Source organism: Oreochromis niloticus, linkage group LG22 (assembly GCF_001858045.2).
Source record: "Oreochromis niloticus isolate F11D_XX linkage group LG22, O_niloticus_UMD_NMBU, whole genome shotgun sequence".
In the NCBI taxonomy this organism is placed as follows: Eukaryota; Metazoa; Chordata; class Actinopteri; order Cichliformes; family Cichlidae; genus Oreochromis; species Oreochromis niloticus.
The window spans coordinates 20,476,625-20,500,350 of NC_031985.2; the positions used below are offsets into that span (position 1 = coordinate 20,476,625).

At 42.1% G+C, this 23,726-nt stretch overlaps 1 protein-coding gene across 2 annotated transcripts in view; it reads right to left on the reverse strand.

Moving 5' to 3' along the window:
* The window catches only part of atxn1a (ataxin 1a), a 95,938-nt gene extending 78,255 nt beyond the window's left edge, over positions 1-17,683 (reverse strand). For both annotated transcript variants that reach the window (XM_005478485.4, XM_005478484.4), the window contains exon 1: positions 17,421-17,683. The gene's annotated coding sequence lies outside the window, so the exon portion shown is untranslated. The remainder of the gene's footprint in view (positions 1-17,420) is intronic.
* Between the last annotated feature and the right edge of the window lie 6,043 nt (positions 17,684-23,726).

Genomic DNA, 23,726 nt, shown 5'->3' on the forward strand with positions numbered 1-23,726 from the left:
AAGCACTACGCCTGTGGCAGGTTCCTGCTGGCAGCACAGGTGCTCACACGCTCACCTAACACACACTGAACACACACACACATACACACATGCTGATGCACAGACATTTGGCTGAGACACTGCAGATACATCCTCCTAGCCTCACTGATAAGCCTAACCACACACAAAAAGATGCACACACATACAAAGTACAGGTGCTCACACTGCCCCACCAGCTGTCCCTGACCAAGTGACCAAGACAGAGAGGACAAAGGAACAGAGAGACTACAAGAAAGAGAACTGAGCAGATGCCAACACTGACAGGTGTGTGTACTATATGTGTGTGTGAGAGATGTGTGAGTGAGCGCGTGCATGCGTGCGTGACAGGTCATGGCTCGCTTCCAACATGCTGCACTGCCCTTAACCCAAATAAGGTCCAGTTATCTTTGTTTAACCTTGACTGCAAGTGACGTGTGTATTTTTAGCATGCATTATGTGCGTCCACACCTGCAAAATCATCAAAAACACAGGCCCGGGGAAAAGCCATAAAAAAACCACACTCCCTCCTTTAGGAGCTTAAATATGGAAGTCGACATCAACAGTAATGTCACATTTCAAGTCAGCGCAGTTGCTTCTTGAGGCTTTATGTCACTGTTGAGTTATGTTTGTCTTGTGACACATCATAAAGGACTGCTCCCGCTCACTCCTACAACAGAGCGACAGTCAATTATATAACCAAGGTGAAAGGGTCAGAGTACCTAACCCTGTCAGGGCCACACCCTGCTGCCTCTTAGCATTCCACAGTGAGACAATGCGTCAATACTTGGATGTCCAGTGCTGCTCTCCAGGCTCCAGGGGCTTAGCTCAAACGTGCCTTAGTGTGAAATCTCCTCAGCCCTTCAGTTACACACTGGAGAAAACTGTAATAGTAGCAATTAATCAAATTTGAATACGTGAATTTTTTTGTTTTCTTTAGTTTTCTTAATCCCATGGAGAGTACCTTACAGGATGAAGGTGGACAAACGCTTGGTTTAAAGTCCAACATGTTCTTGTAAATTAACTGCATAGTGCCAGGTCCTTAATTCCTCTTTCACTGTGTGCACTTTTCTGGAACAGGAACTTATGGATCAAATACTTCCACAGAGTGAGGACTAAATACGGCACTATTTTTAAAAGAGGTCAGCTATCAAAATAGTGTATGGCCTTTTGCTATCAATTCATATATCACAAATACTTCACAGGCAAGAGAGGCATGTAGGAGCTTGTAGTCCAGCTACAGACAGCATTATATTGTGGTCTTGTAAAGTATAACAGTACAGTTGCTTGTGGCAGCTTGTTACACTGGGCGTTAGTCACAGGGATGGGCACCATGGGGCTACAAACTGCTACAAGGTCATGCTGAGATTACATAGTTGGAGGGGCCAAAAATTTAATGTGCACTCACTCAAACGCACACACCCCTTAGGGATTTGTATTTAGCTGTTAATGGCCCCAGTTAAATAAGGAAGGAAGCGCTTTAGAAAATATATAAATGGTGAATTTTCTTATCACATCTCTGTTTTGCATGTTTTTTGTTTTTAAGTACGAAGGCGTGGGCTTGTTAGGACATCCTTAACATTTACAGTATTTCTGTAGCTACTGTATTTAGCTGTATTCTGTCAGTACTTTTAGAGTGCATTAAAATCTCAACAAATAAAACAGTGAATCACTGCCGGCACTGCAGCCCGAAAGTTTAAATGAGGGCAGGTTTTAGTAGTGACTGCTTCTGCCTTTCTGTGCAGAAAAAAATGCATGCATTAGAAAAAATAAATACACACACACACACACACACACACAGACAGGGTCGTCTGAGGTCAGGGAATTCTAAGTGCATTCCCCCTTGACACATACTGTACCTCTCTTTCACACACACACCACGAGTGCCGTACAAACACAGAGACAGAGACGCACACACACACACAATTACTCAGAGGAGCGCCCCGAGTGTCTATACATGATTAAAAGACTGAAAGTGGGGCAGGCGCACAGTTCTTCTTCTCTGTGAAATTACTGCAGTTCCTTTTAGCCCACCTCAGCACGCACACACACACAGCCACTCAAATGCACACAGACTTAGATCCAGCCCTGTGTCCGGTATGTGTGCATAGATACAAGCACAAGATAACAGGTCCATAAGTTGGCTTAATAATTGAGTGATACCTGCCATGAAGGAGAGTACAGGAGCCAACCACTTACTCGTGCTGGCAGAACAAAAAATGACTGAAATGCTGTTTACCTGGTGCTTTGCATAATTATGCTATAACAGCACATCCAGAACACCCCAAATATTAAAAATAAAGCGCCGTATTGCTTCAGTGGGTGTCCACTAACTGCTGAAAGATACCCTCATGTCTCACTTCTGTGAATGTGATATGTGATATATGTCAGCTCTTAATGTAAAATAGCTGATTATGAATTCAAACTGCTTTTGCCATGTAGTACTGCATATTTTAAGAGCAGCTTACCCTGAGCTTTTTACGCGAGCACAAATTAAAGGATCAATTTAAAGGATTAAGAATATCCAGGGGGGATTGAAAGGCATCATTACAATAAATTCTGCGGTCATAATGCTCGCCTTGCTATAGAATTGCAAAATGCTTCTATCTGAGATATTACTTCGAAAATAGCACAGTTTTTGGTTTTTTTTGCTTCTTTTTTTTGTTTTGCTTGGGTTTTTTCCCCCTTCTTGCTTCTATCACTATGATATTCTGTGCAAGACCAGAATTTCTTAAACCTTTCACTGCACCTCCAGTGTTAAAAGATGATCTGGTCCATTGATTTGTGATCTTGGAACTTTTCACAGAAAAGTTGCAGATCTGCAAATACTGGAACCACTAAAAATAGCACTCAGGGAATTCAGATGCCAGTTACCTCTTGCAGGAATCTGAACAGCAAACACATCTGTTCAAAGGACAGATGTTTTACAGATTGCATTATTACAGAGATGCTTAATTTTCTGTATTTCTGTTTTTTCGTTAAACAATCAATTCCAAATGTCAGTTATTACAATTACCATTCATTTATTTTGGAGCAGCACAATTCATTTACCTTCAGCAGCCTTTGCGCAGCACCTAAAACAAACCTTTGCGATCCTTAATTAAACTACAGGTAGTCAGACACAGACGTGCGCTATTTTTGGCAGATCCACCTCATTCTGAGTCACGCACAAATGTTGGAAATCTGTCATGAATCATTCTACTTTGGAACAAAAAAAACTAAAAGGCCTTCAGTTACATGTCTGTACAAGAGGTGCCAAAGACATACTGTGTTATGTGGTATACTGTGGATATACTGTGAATTTAACATTCAAATTTGCATGATTTCCCAAATACTAAGTTCCACATTAGAGACTAACAAGAATAAAAGAAATCATGAGAAACGCATCAGGGTTTCTTGTTTATCAGCTTTACAGAGAAAAATGCCTTAGAGACGCGTCATACTTCACAGTTTATCCCAAAATGATGTATTGAACATATGCTTTCAAGTTTGAAGCAATTGATCTGGGCTATGCTTGGTAGAGGTATAATGCCAGTTACAAATCTCTCAACATGTGCACACCGTGCACCAATTTTGACAGAAAATACACAAACTGATCCGAGGCTTTTTCCATCTTGTGGGGCTTACAAACAGAAACCCATTTAAATGAGTGCAGGACACAAGCTTACTACTTTTACGAGGCATTATGAAACTGTGCCTCAGTTTTAGAAGATTAGAAGTAAACAACAACAATAAAACCCTACAAATCTCTTTTCCAAAGCTGGAGCAGAAGGGACCGAGTAGTATTACTATTGGTCGACTCCGATCATGTGCTGCACTTGGCAAATGCACTTAGGGCCGAGAAAGACCTGTGCAAAAAGTTCAAACAGAAACCTGCAAATCCAGCAGCTTCTTAGCAGCCTTGTGCAATTTTTCTGAGAATTAGATCATAGGCTGGGAGAGGGGACTGGATTTTTCTGTGTTGTGATTTGGGGAAATGAAAGTACACTTTTGAAACATGAACCTTTTGAAGTTGTGGATGTGTCCAGTTTTACATTGATCACTCAGGAACTGTTGATGCAACATCACTTCCAAGAGAAACTGATAAAATACAGATAGCCTTTGGGTCATACTGATAAGGCCTGGACTTGCAGGTCAGCAGATAGGAAGTCAAACATACTCATACTGGCACTTTGTGTTAAAACACACATTCAAGCACATATGCTGCACAGTTAGAAGGATTGATAATGCTCACATTGTGCAGAATAGCATACACATAACATATAAAAGCTGCATTAAATTTTCTAAATAAGACTACTGGCACAGAGCAGGATATTGAAAGTACTTCAGTCTTTTCTTAAGTATCCCTAACATCTGTATTTCTCTAACTATCAATATATTGACATTACCAAGACAACACACTATAAACAAGCCACGAGCACGAGCAACCATGGTGCAAGACAGCTGACTCATATTTTAACCTCCTCGAACCTTAAATATGGAGCTCAGCTCCTCAAAACAAACACCCACCTTGACACGAGATTTTCTCACGTCTTGCCATTTAAAACAATACCTATGAATAAGTGCCACATCATACAATGTGTGGAATACAAACCAAATGCGGTGCAAAGAGGAGAGAACCTATTAGCAAACTGAATCATGGGAAGATGAAACAAGCACTTACAGCCCTGTTTATAGTATCTCATGAGAATCATGATAAGCACTGACAAGCTTAAACCCGACCATTGCTGTTTAATTTGCTTTACAGGAACTCAACCAACAAGGTATCTGCAGATGTTAGCTGCTGCTCAGTGAATAGTTGTGATTCAGGGTCGCCCTGTTCAAGAGCAAATATCACAGAGCTCGGGTCTATCTGAGCAAATAAACTTAGCAGTGTGTGCATCAATGTTGCTGCTGGGTTTCCATCAGGAGGCCAGGAAACCTTTTGCCCTCTTCCTGCTTTGTTTCATATCCACAAGACCTTGTGAAGTTTCCAGCTGGTTTTATCTCGGTTTTTCAACAAGTTCAAGAAATAGAAAAGCTTTGGACGTCTACATAAAGTATCCTTAAATGGCTCTCCTGCATGTTTAAGCCAAACTACCACACCAAAGCACATTAAACGAAATAGCCTCCAATTTATTTATTACAGCCAGGGCGGCTCAGCTAAGTCGCAAACTGAGTAATATCGTCATTAACCTGTTACTTTCTGTTCAGCACCTTTACACATTCAACTGGCTAATCTTGTATGGTTGTGTAACATTTATGATGCTTTAGCGTGACACCATGTGTTGCACACTGCAAGCCGCTTTACAACCCAACTCCACTCCAGCTTCTCCTTTCATGCTGTTCGTGATTTACTTGCTTAACCTTGCTGTAGCCATTCAAACAACACAGCTAATAGGAATTTGTTTCAGTGTGCTCACATATAACCACAAAACCACAAGACACACCCAACAACACACAATACAACACAACACAATATGAATACAAAAAGTACATCTAACAGATCGAGCCTATCCCTGTTGGGAGAAGACTGAACAGGTGATGTGTTAGGTGGAAGGGGTCAGAAACAATCCTGCTAGCCTTTCCGATAGTATGAAGCTATGGAAGGCAGATCGCAACCAATGATCTCAGAGGCTCTATATGCAACTTTTATAAGCTTGTTGTTTGGCTTGATTGGTTGTGCTACGATACCAAAAGTAAGCATGCTTACTCTGTAAGCATTTGTCATAGCACAGAGCCACATAGCCATTATTACGCACACATGTTGTTTACACTACGGATGTACCGACTGATTAGGTGAATCACATATTGTTCTGATCCCAGCTGGAAAAGTGGATCGGTGATCTAAAGCGAATTCATTTCAGTTCTATGTTGTTTACTACACCACGCACTTGCAGTGTTTAAGTACTGTGCATTTCACCACACAGTGTAGTTAACATACCAGTCGTGTCCACGCAGTTATCTGCTGTGATGAACCAGTCCGTCTGTTTCTGCGCTATGACGGCGTCTCTTTCATATTTGTCTGCGTTTACACTCACGCACTGAGCTGCTTTACCTCAGGTACTTTCACAACATCTTATCTCTAAAGCATGCCATTGTTGTCTCTGTTTATCATAACGAGAGCTGAAAAGACTGAACGGCAACTCGAGACGATGATGTCTGCAACAGTTACGCCCTTTCCTGAAATAGCTGTTATGACAGGTGTATTTTGTTCAAGATCAATGTCTTGAAACAACATGCATTTTGCATGCTTTAACTCCACCCTTGACCCAAATGGACACACGGATTCTCCGCCCTCTCTCTCTCCACACCATTTCTCTTGCTTTAGGTAAGAGTGTAAATGGTAGCCATAAAATGCCTCTTAAAAGGTGTATGCTACCTCAGTGCTCTCACCCCCCACCCTTTCAACAGTTAGGTAGCGTGCCCTGTCAGGTTGCAAATGCACTCAGCTTCATCTCAAGCAGCCCTGCTAGAGATGCTGTGGGGGCAAATAGCTAGAAGAGCTAATGGCACATCATGTAGCATTAAACCGAGCTGACTAGGCGCTGGTTTCCAAAACCAAAGCACTGGAGAGGAGGGGGAGAGAGAGCATCTTTTTCCCCTCGAAAAGGCTGTTCCTGAATTTTGAGGCTAAATGAAGGGGAAAGGTCTAAGGGGAGAAGAGAAGGGGAGCTGCACAGTTAAGTTAGTAGTGAATGCTACACATCTGACAGGCAGGCGTGGTAGGCACCCATATACAATCTACCAAATCTTCAGTCAGAAATATTATTTCTGAATTTTCAAAACACACAGTAAAATTAATATAATAGAGCTCTAACAGATTGTTTTAACAGTGCTGCCCTGCTGTGGCCTTAACGGGCCATGCTATCAGAGGAAAATAGCAGAGAGCACAGAAGCAGTGTCAACAGCAGACAATGAAAGCTAAGCCCAGTCAATTTATTTCCAAGGCTCTTAATTACTGTTATGATCTTATAGCTCTTCACAACGCCTACATTACTAAATGGAAACAATATCACAGCTTAGACCTATGACTAAAACAAGTTAACATTTGCAGAAAAGCCTCAACATGAAGAAGCCCTCGACCTAGATACTTTTAAAGGGATCCACCTGCCAGACTTCGGTTGAAGCCATTTGAACTGTGGTTTAGTTACTCTAGTAGACTGTCAGACCGCTAAACAACAGGCCAGGGCCGGAAAATCATATCTGGAGCAACACACCACTTAAGTGGGGATTCCCACCTTAAATGGTTCCCAAAGAGAAGGGAAGCGTTTATGGGGGGTGGGGGATCAGGCCAGGTTCTAGGCGTCTATGTTAGGGTGGGCAGCTAGAAATAACATGTGGGTCAGAGACGAAGACTGAAGGTTAGAGCAGGCGAATAGTAACTCGCAGGTTCCTAGTCTGCAGTCTCACAGAGAAAGGGAGAGAGAGCACGCCAGGTGTCGTCCAGATTGGATGTCAGTCCATCTCTGCAGTGCTTCTGACCGGTTGTTCTGCACCGATGGAAGCACTGAGCTGAACATTAACTGCTCTCTGTAACTGTGTGCAGAAACCTCCAGCACTAGATTTGCCTGAATCAATTAAATTATGCGCAATACCTGCAACATTACGCTGAAATTCAAGCCCTGTAGACATACTGCATACAGTACACGGGTATTTTTAAATACTGCACATGTATGCATGCATTACCAGATGTAAGAGAGTTCCCGTAAGAGGGAAGTTACAAAGTTCCCTTAAGAGCAGTCAAGGTTAGGGAATGTACAAAAACAGAAAAGTTATTTTGGTGTGATGAGGATGCCTAGTAATTTCCCATTAGGGAAACTTTCTTCTTCTACCACAGGTATTTCCCTTGGGCAAGTCCCTGCGGATAGGTGTGTACGCTGGCTATAGCACAGTATCCGTGCACATATTTTCAACTAATATGCTGATATTGAGCTGCATGTAAAGTTGTTAATGTCTGATCTCAATAAGAGTTAGATTATTCATGGCCATCCCGTACGTGTTGTTTCTTACTCTGTGTCCATGACGGCCTTACTGCATATTAGCATGAGTGCAAGCACAGCTACTCGAAACAATATCTATACCCATAGCAGGTATGAGACTGGGCCCCGTTAGTCTGAGCTCTCTGGCAGCTAATATTAGATGATAGTGTCAGAGAACTGGACCTGGCCTGGCCACAGTGAAACCTTACATTGACCTCATTTATCTGTGTCATAGCTCATCGGCTGGCCTGCCACACAGTCACCCACTGTTGAACACACTCACGAAAACATGAGACTAACACACAAATGCCTGACTAAATACACACAAATATACAGCTATAAAAGTGAAGACACAAAAATAATAGAAAGCAGAGTCGAGGAGCAGGCATATTTTAGGCCACATTATACTAAATTACAACTTTCTGATTATTCTTTTGTCTTATTTTGACATTTTTTGTTCCCACATTTTGATTTATTGTGACCACAAGATGCAATTTATTCTCATTTCTGTTTTCCCATTTTGGTTACGTTGTGCACACACAATAATAAGAGCAGTCGGACAGCCCAGGCAGTCTCCGTTTTACTTTGTTGGAAAGGTATTCACAAATTTAAGCTTCCCAAATCAATAACTCTTGAGCAAATTGTTGGTAAAACACGGGCGGCTCCTCTTTGTAGCCACAGCACGGCGAATAACAAGCTACAACTTCATTTTCAACAAGAGGAGGCGTCTCTCCACGTGCACCCAGCTGACCATCTACAACACTGATACTAGAAATACTACAAAAATTATAAACAACTTCACTCCTTCACAGTCGTGTCAGAAAAATTTCTTCACACATGAACGGTCTCCTGTTCTGCTAGCTATTTCTTTCCTCCATATGGCAGCTCCCAGGCTCTGTACACATCTACACATAATATATACAGTTTTTGTTTTTCTCAACTCACGGAATTATTTCTAAACTTGAGAACAAAGATCGCATTATCTTGTAAAACACCATTCCAATCAAATCAATAATAGAAGCGTGACGCTATTTAAAAAAAAAGCATAGAAGAGAAAACTGTTATAGACAGTAAAACAGCAGGAAGAAAATGAATTCTCTTTATTGTACAGAAATGAATTCCTATAATTGTCTTGCACCATACTTGTGTCAACTCTCATCACCCAGTAATGCATACAATACAGTGACTTTCATCAAGCAAGAACTGCGGGCCACTGGTTTACAGTGCCAACCAAATTTATTAGACCACCACCCAATGCAATCTTTATACCACAGCTGCACTAAATTAACAGTACTGATCATTATCAAAATAATATTTTATCACATTTTTTTTATAAAAATTATATTTTTATGGTAAAACTATCAAGATTTTCAAATTTACTGTTATACAAACAAAAAAAATCTGAAAAAATTGTGGGGTTTGGGGTTTATTTTTAATGAAGATGGCAAATTACAGTCATTTACTTGCATTCCTCAATAGAGGGTGGCTGTAGCTCAGCACATAGATTGTCTACTGATTGGAACGGCGGTAGTTTGAGTCCCACAAGTGTCTCTCCGATGGATTCATTCGAGTGTGAATTCATGTTAGATAGAAAGCACTTAGTTAAAAAAAAATAAAAAAATTCTGGGGTGAAATTACCACAAAATTAGTGTTTGGATGCCCTGCTTCTCAGTCCAGTGTCCCAGCTCGAATGTGGGTACGAAAATGTGATTTACTCTTTTTAAATTTGCGTTTTCTTGTTTTTATGACAGGTGGTGTAATAAATTTGTCAAGTGCTGCTCAACTTTGTGAAAATATTTTCTAGTCTAGGCCACTGAAAGAGAATAACAAACTAAAAAGAAAAGACACTTTCTCCAGAGAGGTCCTGAAACTGTAATTGGGAATGGACTCGTGGGGATCGCGGGCAGGCAAGTATCATCCTGGATCGCTCCGGAGGAGTGTTTTAGCACACCTCCCTGACTGTCACAGCCAAATGACCCTGTTCCAATGTCATGAGCTTACTACATAGCTAAAGGAAAGGCCAGAAATAATAGCCAGCGAGTCAGTCAGTCAGACATGTACCCTGAAAGCTTGTCAGAAAGCTAGCCTGCAGCCAAGTATCAAGCCAAACGTCCAGCCAGATGAGGCTGACCCAGAGCCAGCTATCCAGTATAAAGGTGAACTAGCCAAGCCGCAGCTACCAGCCAGACAGGGAGCCAGCTGGACAGACATACAGATAGACAGAGAAATGCAGCACTGCATCCAGCAACTTGCTCTATTCGAACCACACCACAGATTTGTCAGAGGAAATAGTTTCAGTGTTGCAGACACTGTTTTAAATACTGCTTGTGGTTTAGTTGCACAGGCTTGTCTCGACCTGTCATCAAGTGTTTGCCCATCTATGGCCCAGGCCATATGCTTAACCATGATTTTTTGTTACTACATACCGGTGCAATGTCAAAAAGGATAGAGAGAGCATCTAGCCCTTATTTGAATTCTCGTCTTTACTCCACATGCCACGTCATGGACCATCAATGAAATGACAGGCAGCATAGTTTTCTGGTGCATTGCACTGACCCTGGCCTTACAAGGAGTAAACAGTAGTAATGGAAAGCAATGTTTTGCCAAGAATAACACTGGTGAAGGGTGGGTTTTGGTATTCCAGGGATTGTTTCTATCACTGGCCATTTTCCTGTTATTGAATTCCTCTCACTCAATGCATATCCTTCTGGCTCAGACTTAAGTCATTGTTGATACCCACACACCCACTTTGCAACTGAGGACATGGGGCTTTGCTCTCACCCACTGAGGTAAATCCAGCAAAAATAGAGGTGCACGTAGAGTCACTTTAACTGGAATGCACAATTCAAACAAGTTAGCGTGATGTAATGGACTCTCTGCATGTCCGGACACCTTCATTTCCAGCTCGGTCTACAGTTTGTTAAACTTTATGGTTTAATTTGCAAATAGGAAATTACAAAACGAGGGCCTCATACTAGACTGGTTTACATGACATAACTGAATGTATGAATACAAAAAGTGACTTGCAAGAAAGGGTATAATGTTCTTTGTAATTGAAAAGATGAAAGGAAGAATTTGAATGGCATGGTCCAATTCGGTTTATCCAGCTGTCTGGGATGACTAATAAAGCTAAACATGACCTGATGTAATCAATTACAGCACAAGTAACAGTGTATTTTGATTAATTAATGTAGTACTGCCCCATAAATCAGCTCCAATAAAGTCAGAATGAGCACAAGAATTCATTAGTTGTTAACCTTGTGCCATAACCTTCACCCAAACAGTATTTGTGAATGTAATGTTTGAATAATAGAACTCATTACATTTGTGGTCCAATGAATGTACATGACCCCAATTCCTAGCATTCTCTCTATCTATCTGGCTGTGTCCCAGGTTGTCAGCTTATCCCTGTCCCGAGCCTGAAGCTCTGCTGGGGAAAAGAAGAGTCTGCAGGAGCTGTCTGCCTGCCAGTCAGCGTCAACTCCCCTCTGTAATCCTCTACTGCCTTTGATAAGGAAGAGAAGAGAAGAGAAGAGAAGAGAAGAGAAGAGAAGAGAAGAGATTTTGTAGTTTGGAGATGAGTGGAAGTATTTTTTTGAAATAAGCAAATTAACAATTTTAGCAACAAAACCAGATTTCAATGATCCCACCAAATGTTTTGCGGCTCTTTCAAGCCTCATCTTAAAGAGACACTCCTCTGTTACGCCCTATATAAAACCAATAACACATACACATTCCCTACTAATAGCTGAGCCGTTACCTGTTTGGTTCGCCTTCATTTATCTTAGCATTCAAAAGGCCCACGACTAAAACGTTTCGCTCCTTCTTGGAAAAGAGATAACAAGCGGGAGCATGGTGAATGAACTACTGCATGTTCACCTGCCTTTCATTTATAGTTCAGAGGATCTTACTGGTTTACAGACTCAAATTCGTACCCTGCGTGCTCGTCATTTACCTATTATTCTGTTTATTTAGACACCCTGGAGTTTAGGCTATTTCAACCTTTTACACTGTTTTCCTGGCAAACAGACAACCCTATATCATGTCAGCTCCACTGGCAGCCATTACAGAGCGAAAGCCAGCACACAGCCAAAGTAAGTCCCAAAGCCAGCTTCCCTGTTTCACATGGTTATTGAGCCATACAGCAGCTTATCGACCCGACAGCGTAACACAAGTTTGTAGGATGGCTTTAGTCCTCTCTCCCTCTATTTATCTTCCTCTGTCTGTCTCGTTCGCTCATTCGGGCACTGGGACTATCTTGGTCATTCAGAAGATTGGTATTGATTAGCCACTTCAAAATAAAGACGGTAAGCACAGAAACAGGGTCACAAAGGCTCTAATGTCTGAGCACACACACACAAGGATCAACGAATGCTGCAAAGTGGCAAACAAGAGCAATCCCTTCTGAGGTCCTCTAATGTCGTGATAGCTGTGCATTAATACACTAAATTATGATCGGGACAAATACTGGCAAATAGCGCAAGCAAACAGTGGCATGTTTTTTACTCTTCCTGCAGATTCAAGGGCACAAACGACAGATTAAGGAACACAGGACTGTACACTAGTCAATAAAAGAAACATGATGACACATGGTGAAGTGTTCTGACACAAGGAAACGTTCATTGATCCCCTTAATGGCAGCATACTGTACGTGAATGTGTCCTTTATGTCGAGTGCGTGCATGTGTACTCGCCGCACTCGTGAATAGAGGAGGATAAAAGGAAAAGCTGAAAAGGTCTGAGCACACCGCACAGTTCAACAAGACAGCTCGATCGCTTGATCTGCCCCCATCCCCACCCACTGCTCTCTACCTTTTTAAAACCATTTTTCTCACACACTTTTTTTGTTGGTCCCCCTCATAGCTCACCTCACTGGCTTTTGGTCATTCTTTTCCGGCTCACCTCGTTCGATCCCACACTTCGGAGCTTTTTTTTTTATTATACCCCTGCATTTCTGAACAACACTGCTTCCTTTCTGTCAAGCTCTCGGGTAGCTTTTAGCAGAAAAGGAGAAAACCACGGATTAACTCGCAACGGCGGTCTGGTGTGCATGCGGCACCGTTTTCATTATCCCACAGCAAATAACATTTTTTGGGTTACAGCAACAGACATGAAGGCGTTTAGTGACTATTCTGAGCATTGTGGCTAGTTAAGGCGGTTCTGGCACCTGATTTGGATGCTTGATGTTGGAAAACTACCAGAAGGCCAACTGGGAAAGGAACTGAAGGTCAGCGCAGGACCCACTGGAGAGATTAAGCTCAACTTTGACACGGGAGTAGCTGAGGATCCCGAGGGACAAACTGGAGAAAGTTGCGGGAACAGCACTGCCCGGAAGCAGTTCGCGCAATAGTCACAACAGTTTATTAACTGACTTGTCTTCATGGGCGCAAACTGTAGCGGTAAACAACAGAACCCACACTAGGAGGCACACAGCGTCACCACAAGTCACAAGACTTTCGGCAAAATGAGACTGAAGTTGGAATACCACACATTAGTTTCGCTTTTAGATATTCTTAAACTCAACTTTCATTTTCACTCACTGCTTCTTTAGGTTGAGGCACCACAACTACACGGGCAGATCTAAGCGGCCGATAAGGATTTCGGTTCAGGTTGAAACACTTTTCCCACGTGAAGGCATGAAATGTATTTCAAATTGAAACTCAAGAGTCATACCACAATTTTAAAAAAGAAAATTTGCACCTAGCGATACAAACAAATAGATTTGTTTTGGGGTTTTTTTTGCTATGATTGTAGCCTCAAGTAGTCTCAAAAATCACGTGTAATTTATATGATAATTTTATTGTCTTTTTTGGCATAAAAATGCTGCCAATTAGAATTTACATTATATTTCTATGACAAATCCCAGTTTATTTATGGCATGTTTGCACTACATGTGGATCAGTGCAACTTGTCAAAATTTCTGTGCAACCAAATGTAAAGAGTAAGCATTTTGTTCCACATTATGGCTCAATAGAGAGACACAGAAACACGCAGACACCTGTTTCGCACATTTGTCGATCTATTTGACCCTCCCACCCATCATTCACTCAGAGTATTAAACCATTTCTGTCACTTATTCATTCAGGCGTGAAATCTCCACCCAATCATTACCTGGAAATGATCTCTCTCTTTATGTCTTTCTCACACTTTCACACAAACACACTGACACAAAATCTCCCGCTCACTTCCACACACATACGCGCGCACACACACAGAGTTCCAAACACAAAGACGACACTTTAGCGTGATCTAGCAGATGTGTGTATTCATGTGTGTTTGACGGTGTGAGTCCGTGCACACATATGGCAAATGAGCCAAGCTCAGTTAAATGACTTGTGATTAGGACACATTGGCTTCTAATTGCCACTCATTACCATTTGAAAGTGAGTGGCGGCTCAAATCAAAGGCTATAGTAGCAGTGGTAAAGTGTGCGCATGTGTGCGTGTGTGTGGTGAGAGAGCGGCTGAAGCAGCACGCCTTATTCACAGCCGCACGACGTGTACAACAGTTTGGACTTCTGCTTCACGCTTTCCCTTACAAGAAAGGCAATGTTTTTTGGAGAAATGTGAAAAAAAAATATTCCGGAACTCAAACAAACTTAATCTAAAACTCCTTGAAATTCAACTAGCACAACAAAATCCAAGTTTACTTTTCAGCATCTCATGGTGACAGTCTTGGATTAGCACTGGGCAAATCGCTGCCACTCTACCTAAATCACTACAACAGCCTCTCCTTACCTCCCTATCTTCACTCTCTACCCTTTACATTAACACCTCCCTTCTGCTCAAGCATTCATAACGCATCTATCTCCCAGCCTGTTTTCACACCTGAACACCAGAGTCTGGAGAATCAGGTGAGCACACTGGCAGCAGTTGCTCATTTTCACAGGTAGCACAGAGCAGGAGACAGACCCGTTCATAAGCGTTCTTACCACCAGAAACATTCTGCGTGGTTCGGGCAAAGCTGCTGCCTGTGGAACGTGCAGGAGACGGGACAAAAGGCAACCAGTTGCTCGCGCTGCACGCTGTCAGCCATCATACAGCGGTGGATATTTGCGTGCTAAAAATGCACCGCGGTGGATTAACATCTATAAAGCTTCAGTCATGAACAGTTCCTGGACGCCTCTAGTCGACCTCGCTAGCAGAGAAATTTATTTCCATTAAAAAGACCTTTCCATGGCATCCCACAGGGATTAACACCGGATCCCAATCACTTCATTATCCACATCCTTCCCATCATTATACATGAATCCATCCCTTGTTAAAGATTTGAAGCTCAGCTGTGTGTTTCCGAGTACCTCTTGGATACGACCCCTTCCTCTCTTCTCCAACCTGCTGTATTTAATACCAGTCACACATAAAAAATACATAATGGTTTCAGTATGGTTAATAAAGACTTAATGGCCATGTTGTTAAGTGCAAATACAACAGCCAATCACAAGCCACCAACTCAATGCGTTGATATGCGTGCTTAAAAGGGTCTGACCGAATACCAGTACCTAAAAAAATGGCTGGCCAGTGTCGGTTATGTATTTTTTTACAGAAGAGAGACAAAAGTCAAACTAGTGAGCATTTTTTCTTCACACTTTTCCTGCTGTCTTTCTGAATAAATAAACAATCCGAATTATTTATTATTAAACATTAAAAGGTATTAAAAAGTAACTCCACACTGATCTCTGAATACTTTTCCACACCATGTACCACATGAAGGTGTTTCTAAATGTGTGTTTCACTGCACTGAAACAAATGTTGGAAGAGCTTGTATATGGGATTTATGGCAACCACGGGATCAGATTTCTTTCAGTACTTGGATAACAACAATCATGGGCAGTGCAGATAAAATCTGAAACATGTGTTTACAGGCAAGAGTCAAAGCAAGCAAGGAATTTAATTAATGGGTCACTCATACATTTGTGCTCGCATCCTCCACGGAGGACAGAAGTACTTGAACTAGCGACAGCACTAATAGATATGTCCAACACCATAAAAGTACTAACATCGGAGCCGACGGGCTGCACTGACTCTATAGGTTCACTCTGCAAGTGTTTGCTAACACACAGTGGCTGCAAGTGAGTGAATTACAAGAACCATGGAATAAAACAGAAAGTGTGTTTGGGGTTTTTTTTATTGAAAGCTGCAGATTCAAATTTGTTGGTGTTGTAATATTTTATATTTCTTTCAGTAACACGTTTAAAAAGTAGCAAAACAAGTCTTTTAGATAGAAAGCAAGTTTAACCACGATCACAGCTATCTGCTGAGATATCTGTGTGTTGAAAGCACTCTATGGGGTGTCCAGTCATTCATTGCTTAAGGCTACAGGACGGGCTTCAAAGATGAGAAATGACATAATCAACAAGTAATGCAAACCCACTTCTGTTTTTTCGTGTTTTTCCTATAAATTGCACAGACATCATCAGAAAAGAGGAACACTTAAGCATGCAGCTGGTGGAAAGAAGTGCAGCTTTTTTCTTTCTTTTTCTTTTTTTAATCTTGAGCATTCACTTTGTCAATCAGTCTGCTGCCATTAGGAATGCTCGTTAAAAAATTATAGTGCGAGTGAAAGCATTGGCTACCACTTGGGACGCATAGCCTACCCTGCTCTGAGGTGTAAACAGAGTAAAAATAGCTTGCTATCACAGGCTTCCCTACAGTCCCGTTATATAATGGTCCATGCTAGGATGAATGACATCACGGGTAGTCCTGCAATCACAAACCGTATGTCCTTTACAACCAGCTGACAATGTAAAACACTGTGTAGTATTACGTGCGCAACAATAAATGCTTCCTACTAATCGAAACATGCAAAACACCTGCGGTTACGCTTTTTTTTAAATTGTAGAAATCATGTGGACTGTGGTTAGTAGTTCGCCTCCTTTCGTGTGGAGAAAACACTTCCGCGATAGTGAAACGTAGATTTAAAAAAAATGTAACGCTTTCCCGTGACAGTCCCTGTCAGTAAGGCAAGAGTTCAGAAGAAGACGTATGCGGCCCGAAGCGACATTATTCGGACATGTCCGACAAAGAAATAGTCTGCAAAGAGGAAATGTTTTGAGCCGAGGTCGAGTGGCGCAGTTACTGGAAGTACAGCGCCTGCCCGACTCCCAACTCACCCGGCGGACGCGCTCCTCGCTCGGTCAGAATCCAGCCGAACCTCCGCCCCTCTTTCGTCCCATTTAAACAACACTTTGCGTTCACGTTCCCAAATGACAAGTATACCCACCCACAGCCCGCGTGGCCGTGTACTGTGTGGTCACTTAAAAATAGGTCAGAGTGCGAAGTAAACATTTTCTAAGGCTTTGAAGTAAACCAGAGCTTCAGCGCCACCCTTCCCAGTTCTTCCAGCCATTTTTTTTAATTTAGCCAGCTCCAAAAGAGAAGAGTGACAACGTGAAAGCGGTGACAGGTTGGCGAAAGCGGCTCTGTGGAAATAGTTTTGTGCGACTTACTGCGGGGTGTAGCGGGCTGCTGAGTTTGTGTCTCTCCTTGTTGCCAGGGCTCCCCTGCTCTGCTCCGGCGCTGACGGTGGAAAGCGTCTCCCCTCCTAATGATGTCTGCAGCGCTCGGCTAATAGCTCTCTGCCCCCACCTTCAGAGAGAGAGAGAGAGAGAGCGAGGGAGGGAGGGCGAGAGAGAAGTTCAAAACTGGAGCAGTTTGTAAACTACTCATGCAAAAATATGAGAGCTCGGAGCACAGAAAGCAGTCACAGAGATACAAGAGAGGTTCGCTGACAGTGCCAGAGTGTGGGAATACACAGTATTCCTTTATTGGCACGATTGTTTTACTCACAGTGGAGATTGGGCTGCTTTTTCAGGAGCAAATGCAAAAGCGCGCTGTGGGAGAGGAAGAATGGTTAATATTAATATTATTATTTCTTTTTAACTCAGCCTCACTCAAAAAGTGGCTTCTCAGCAGTGTAAACACTTTATCTACAATACAACCCTGCACAGCTCAACACTGAGTTTATATAACTCAAGTAAAATTCTGAGGCATTTATACTTAAAGCTTAAAATAAGGGGGTCTCGACAAATATGGATCTATTAATCAATACTTCCGTGTCAAAATGATCCCACACTGCTTCAATAATGTTGACTGATTGTCCTCCATTGTTTGTTTTTTCTAACCAGGTATGTATTTATTGCATTGGCAGTGTGTTTGGGATCACTGTCATGATGAGAAATGAAGCTGTTGCCAACCAGCTGATTTTCAAATGGTATTGCTTGGTGGAATAAAATCTGATGGCACTTTCCCTTCTCTCAGAATGACTCCTTGACAGCCTCCCGTCCACGGAGACCATTTCTGATGAGGCTTTAGTGAACAGTAAATGGATCAGCTGAAGGGCCCATTCCTTAAGGACAGACTGTTCATCTGCTGTAGATTGTTTTTAGGCCTGACACTTCTTCTTTTGTCCACCGCCTGCCCAGTTTCCTCAGATTTTTTTCAAGGACACAGTGCACACCATTTCAAGACATGCCAGATTTTCAGCAAATAGCTCTTCGAGGTGTAAAAATACTGTTTCCTGTCTGTCACACTTTGTTAGCTTAGGTATTTTTCATAGATTCAACAAAAGAAATGGGAACAAATTATGTGTTTTTCCAGCAGCCTGCTAGTAACAAAGTGCCTAGAGACAGAATTTAACGTTTAATTCATAGGTCAGTGTTAAGTGCGTACAAGGACTGAAAATGAGTAAAAACAAAAAAGCAGCCAGTATCTAATGTGGCTCATAACTTTTGCACAGCGCTGGCCAAAAACATTTTTACAAAGTCGTAGTGGCCTTGACCTTTTCCACCTAAAGCTAATCCTTTCATCCCTCAGTGCATGTGAACTTCTGTGCCAGACGTCCAGAGACACCGCCTTCACATAGAGAGGAAGGACAGATGGACAGCCAGAAAACAGGATGCCTCGTAGCATAGCTGTCACCAGCAAGGAGGCATAACGAGTCATAAAGTAGATCCACCTCCACTGGCTAAAATATCAAAAGGCTGCAGGTCACTGCTTCAACCATTTAAATCTAATAATGTCATATGTATTATGTAAAACATATGTAATTATAATGTGACACGTTGTGCACTTTTCCTGTGCTTTTGGTTAGTATATTGGTACATCTGTGTATTATGTAATCTAGTGTTACTAATTTGAATAGATGATATTTTTTATTAGCCCATGCAGGGGAACAAAAGTGTCACAGCAGCAAAACAAAGTACATAAAGTGTGATAAATGAAGAAGAGAACATAAAAGTTAATGAATATTATCTGAACACAAGCCACAAAGCATATTAGGAGTCTGAATGAATAAATATAACACGCAGCACGCCTGTGGATCCTGGATGCAATTTAGCAAAAACTCAAGATTCACTTCAGATATTTGTTCTTATTGTTTATGGTACGAGGTCAGTCCTGTTTTCAGTGTGACTTGCTGCAAAAAAACATGTCATCCTTGGATTTGACTGCACCGGGAAACTTCTGCTTTTTCTCAGAAGAGAAGAAGGTCAGGGTATGTTTTTTTTTTAAAGCCAGAGAGTTCAGGATCTGTTCAGCTGAAGGCAGTCACTGACAGTCAGCTGACAGTGACATGATGGAACGTCTCAGCTGCCGACAGCGACTGTTTTCACATACACACGCATAGCTACAAACATAAACACAATGATGGAGTGATGCTAGAAAACATGCTTATGAAAGATGTTTATGCACTCGTGTCCCGATTAACTCTAATTCACTTTAAGGGGGCTAAATTCAATTCGCTCTAGTTCAAAGTTAATTATTATCAGTTATAATCATGCGTAAAGCATGTGTCAAATAAGCACAAAAACTAAGCTGTGCCACTGAAATAAGCTATCAAGATAAAAGAAATAAACACCCGCTTAACCCTCTCCTCTTTTTTGTGTTTTTATTATCTTGACCTCTGTGACCTCTCCCAGATTTCCAATGTGACAACAAGTGCCTTTGCCTCTTCGTCAGAGGAGAATGCAACCTGACACTGCCCGAGAGCCGAAGGGTGCACGAGGCTGCGGAGTGACAGACGATCAGGGATCTGTCCCACTCCCTGCGAGTCACTCAATAAGTGGCCTATTGTCCAGCACTCTATTGTGCTCTTGTCACATGCATCCCAAACAAAGAGACAGAGAGGTAGGTTGCCCTGTGTGCTAGAGGGCTAGCATTACATTCATGAAGAGATGCGGCGAGTTGCTGAATGGACTTTGATATTTAAGTGTAGGCAGGGAATGAAGAGCTTCATTTAAAAAAAACTAAAAAAAACATTTAATATCCAGACCACATGTGTGCCATTTGATCCTGGAAGCCCTCGTAGTCCAAGTAGTGAGGGAAATAGTGCACTAACATGCAGAAGGCCATCAAAACTGTGGAAGTGATCTGCAACTTTGAGACATAAAGGAGACTTAAATACGTTGAGATTTGACTGATTGTTGTCATTACTACATCAGCCAGATGTGTGATATGTGCACTTTTGTGCTAACCTACCACCCATAATGCACCTCGTAGTTTCAGTTTCACGCCGTGTTGCTAAAATAGAACTTCCTATAATAACAAATGTGTAAGGCCAGAGTCAAGCGGAAGCAGTAAGTTGACCGCACGTTTCAAAATAGATCACCAGTTTAATAAAAATACTTCCTCAGTGTCTCTCGAGCTCACAGGCCTGCACATACGCAAGCATGTACTTGCACCTTCTTGTTCCCCTCTGCATGTACTCACAGGTTCACACCTACTCGCTCTTACAACGTGCCGATGTAATCTTTACATATAGGATGCTAAACATCTTCTGCAGACAGTTCAGCAGCCCTCTGTTTGACATTGCCTCCCTTTGAATGGTTTGCACCGTTCAGAGCACAACGTGACTCCATAGCAGTGTGTGTGTAGTGCAGGGCCATTGCGTGCTTGAGGAATAAATCAAAAACTACTCCCATGGGAGGAGCAGATTCTTCGAGGGTTGGGTTCCTCCCTAGAGATGTACCTGTGTTCTTTGTAGGAGGTGTGAACAGTATACACTCGGGTACAATGAAGTGTGCCAGGTGGGGCGTGTATGGAAACAGCCCTTGAACATAGAGAGTGACATCCTTAGTACCTGCATAGTAAATGAGTCATACATAAAAATAATAAGCTTTAACGTATTTCAGCTCCAAAACAGACAAAGTATGCACAAATAAGGGATTTGACAGTTTATCTGGCAGATAAATAAATAACACTCTGAGCTTAAAGCAGGCACTGAGGGAGATATATATAATTAATCATCACCAGTCTTTAAAGGCAGCTTTACAGCGATTTTCAAAGATTTTAATGGTCACGGACATTTCTTTTTTTGGACAGCAGAGAGTGACAGAGAAGCAGCGTGTCTGAAGTGCATGCTACTTTACACACTACAATCACCTATTGAGGGCTGCAGCTCTTCAGGCATCGTGGTATTGCATTTTCCTTATTTGTGTATGTGGACCTCTGCATCGTCGTGTCAGCTCTTCACATTCTCTGCAAAAAACCAATACAGACTTTTTTTTAGCAGAACAGCAGCGCTCCTCCTGTATGCTCTGAAAGCAGCTGTCACTTCAGATTTCAAGGCTGCGCTCTGTCCAAGTCCCCTCTCTGTGCACAGAGGGGAGGTGGTGTGTTTCATAGCTACTCACAGCTCCCCCCATTGTTCAAATGTGGAAGTGGTTATTGGTTTACAGTGTTTCCCTACATGCTGTCATGTCACATACTGCAGCATACAGTTGCGTAAATGCAGAATTATCCACAGCTTTGCTTGTAATTACACAAAATAAACACCTTTTAGACAATTTTGCTTTGTAACTAGTAAACTGGTTCCTGCATTTTTTCACATACATCCCACAATCCTGGTTAGGAGTGAGCTAAGATCCTCCTTCACAGTCACTTCCATTATTGCAATCATTTTTACATTACTTTAATGAAGTGTTGTGGAGTCTGGAAAATAATTATTTGATCCCCTGCTAAATTTCTAAGTTTGCTTACTTACAACAAAATGAACAGTCTCTAATCAACCAAAAATCGAGAAAAAAGACATGACATAAAAGGTTTGTCATTGAGTGAAAAAGTATTTGATCCACTACAACACTGCCAGAATTCTGGCTCCCACAGACTGACTATCAGTCAGTTACAGATACTCCCAATCTCAACCCATGACATGTATAAAGCAGGCTTGTCCACATTGTGGATTTCTTCCACTCGAACCTCTCCACCACCATGGAGAGGACCAAAGACCTGTTAAAGGACATCAGGGAGAAGATATCACACCTAGACAAGGCTTGAACGGGCTACAAGACCATCAGCAAGAAGCTTGTTGAGAAGGTGACGACTGTTGGTGCGATTATTCAGAGATGTAAGAAGTATAAAATGAATCAGTCAACGTTGATTTGGAGCTCCATGCAAGATCTCGCTTCATGGGATGGTCATGAGAAAGGTGGTGTGTTAGGCCAAAAATGCAGCTGGCACCACAGTCACCAAGAACACCATCAGTAACAGGCTACCCCATTACAGTGGGGAACTAATTACCCAGTATTTATCCTTTTATTATAGCTCTTATACTTAAATGCTAAATAATTAAACCCTTTATTCATCCATCAGATACTGTGAGTTAGCTAGCTACATGTTTTAACTTCTGTCTAATCAGTAACTTTACCCACTATTGTAACTCAGGTTATTTTTAACTTCTCTAGTCTTCTTTGTTGTGTCAGTATCTCACATGCATGTAGGCGCATTTAGGCATGTAGACATGATCAAGATAAAATGTTCCAGTTCAAACTGAGCATCAGAATGAGGCTGGAAGGTGATTATTGGGTGAAAATGCCTTGTTGTTGCTGGCACAGGTCAGAGACGAATGAGCAGACTTCTTTGAGCTGAGAGGAAGGCAGCAGCAACTCACACAACCACTTGTTACAACCGAGGTATGCAGAAGAGCGTCTCTAAATTCACACACGTGGAAACTGAGGCGGTAGTGTGCACCAAAATCGGACACCAGAAGATTGGTCTGGTCTGCCTGGTCTGATGAGTCTCAATTTCTGCCGTGACATTCAGACGGTGAGGTCAGAACAGCGTGGAGTAAACAACATGAAAGCATGGATCCATCCTGCCTTGTATCCACCGCTCAGGCTGCTGCTTGTGGTGTAACGATGCAGAGGATATTTTTATGGTGCACTTTTGGCCCTTTAGTGTCATTAACCAGATTTGATCTGGACTCAAATGCAGACAGTAAAAGTAAAAGCTCAGATTTATTTTGTTCACTGATGTTTCTCAGTCAATCAAGACTAAAATGTCATATTCTAGGCAGGGAGCAAAGGGGCAGGGAGGTGAATAAACAGAGCCTGTTCCAGAATCACTTTCCTTCAACAGTTTCTTTCTCCCCGCGGGTCTGCTGTCTTCCACAGATTTCCCTTTTCCACACTGGTGTTTCCCCACAAATCCAGAATGACTGGAAGCATCTTCTCCAAAGAGACATAGGTAAGTCCAAATCAAAGACAGCTTTTTCTTCTTTTTTAAACCGACTGAGGAGCCAGAGTACACTGCCACAGTAGATACAACAATCTGGGAGCAACTGACAGAATTCTTCAGGTTTAAGTAGTGGGTGAATGGCACAGGAGGACAAGGACATAACACTTAGTAAGATCATAGCCTATCAGAGTAATGCTGCTCATCCTGCTGCCTCAAATCTCAAACTGGTTTCTTGACCATTCGCATAACATTTGAGAACCCACTGTGCTCACACATCCTCCACAATCACCAGTTCCCAGTCA